This window comes from Octodon degus, unplaced genomic scaffold (assembly GCF_000260255.1).
Source record: "Octodon degus isolate 3935 unplaced genomic scaffold, OctDeg1.0 scaffold00209, whole genome shotgun sequence".
NCBI lineage: Eukaryota > Metazoa > Chordata > Mammalia > Rodentia > Octodontidae > Octodon > Octodon degus.
The window spans coordinates 1,291,235-1,292,959 of record NW_004524785.1 but is presented as its reverse complement, the minus strand read 5'-3'; the positions used below and the strand labels follow the sequence as shown (position 1 = coordinate 1,292,959).

The following is a 1,725-nucleotide window of genomic DNA, read 5'->3' as shown; positions in this document are numbered from 1 at the left end:
ACAGCCTTTATACAAAATGCAAGGGGTGAGGGAAAATCTCCATCATTACTTGGCTTGAGTGGCCCAAACAAATTAAAATACAAAAAAAATGTGAACTTTGTGATACACAAACTTCGGCGAGTTTCAAGAATGAAAAAGTTCTTCAAAACAGAGCAGGCACTTGCACCCCCAAGTCACCTGAGAACTTCAGCCCAGCGCCTGGCTGTCCTGGTGCCTGGGAGACAAGGATCTGCAAAGTGTGAGGAGTCGTCCGCACTCTGAGGGCTCCAGGTAGACCGCCTTATAAGCAGCGACACACACACACACTGCTTCCATAAGGACTAAATAAAGCCCGCCCACACCAGGGCATGCGCATACAGTCCTAAGGCTGAAGGAATTCTGCAAACCTGGGATTTTTCTTTTTCCTTTTAAGTACATTCGACAAACAAAAGGAAACAGAAGATGGTAAGGGGTTGGGGGAGCCGTATCGAACTGGCCCCTAAATAGATTAGGCCTTCGTCCATTCACCCATACAGCATTAACTTGGATACACAGCCTGTCAACTCCACAATTAGGCTGAGTAGTTGTCTTCCATGTGGTTCAGGAAATTCCAACCGGTGCACCTTGACACAGGTGACAACAATCTTTGGAAAAAGTCACTGGAGGTTGGACAAAGCTTCTACATACATAGCTTGTTGTAAGTAAAAAAAGCTACTTTACAAGACCTGCTTCTTTCCAAATTTTTTAAAAATAAATCTAGTCTATTTTGGTATGAATTTTTTTTTTTAATTTTTGTTTTCTTTTCCTTTTCTTTTCTTTTCTTTCTTTTTTTTTTTAAGCAGCATAGTAACAGTTGTGATTGTAGGAATAGCCCAGATTGGGTCACCACCATAAACATCATTTGCATATCAGTAAGAACAAAGGACACAGGAGAGAGGTTAGGTTCCCTCAGTCCCCCTGCCTGTTCCCTTCCACTGCTTCGGTAAAGTAAGCTCAGCTAACTGCGATCTTGTTTTCTTCCAGAAAGTGAGGGAATTGATGTTTAGAAACACTGTAAGTAACAATGCCTGGTTTTTCTGCGTCAGCACAGGCCCCAGACTGGGAGCTGTCCATTTTGGAGGCGCTCCCAACGGAGCTGGCCCCCAGGGACACAGGCAGGGTGGGTGTCCCGCCGCTCTGGATCACCGAGATCTCGTTGGTCCTTGTGGCCAGCCCACTGTTGGGCATGCTGGTGTACTGGTTCCACACCATGGGGTCCACGCCCACCGAGGGCGACAGGATTTCCTTGGGAAACATTTCCAGCGCTCGCTTCCCATCCCTCCCAGTAGGGCCATGGTATTCGCAACGGCCAGCTTCCTCCCACAGCTAGCCGAGTTATTGTGGGCCCTGTGGGTCATGTAGTGGACCTTGAGTTTGCCTTTAGTGGTGAAAGCTCACCCGCACAGGTTGCACACGAAAGGCTTCTCTCTGGTGTGCGTCCACTCGTGCATGTGCAGGGCGCTCGCTGGTCGAGCAAAACTTCCCGCACCAGGTGCAGGCACGCTGCTTGGCTTGCCGGCAAGGATGGGCAGCCATCAGAGGGGGTCACACCTGGGGACAGGGCGGAGGGGACCACAAACATGCCGGGAACTTCAACCTTGACATAGGTCGACTGTGTGTGGATGAACGCTGACGGCAGGCCGCTTCAACCTTCCATCTCAGTGCTGCTGTTCTCGGAGGGCTTTGAGCCAGCAATCGGGGAGGCGG

General features: G+C 49.6%; 1 pseudogene; it reads right to left on the bottom strand.

Annotated features, from left to right (window-relative positions):
* Positions 1-972: 972 nt before the first annotated feature.
* The window catches only part of LOC101564160, a 6,165-nt pseudogene continuing 5,412 nt past the window's right edge, over positions 973-1,725 (bottom strand).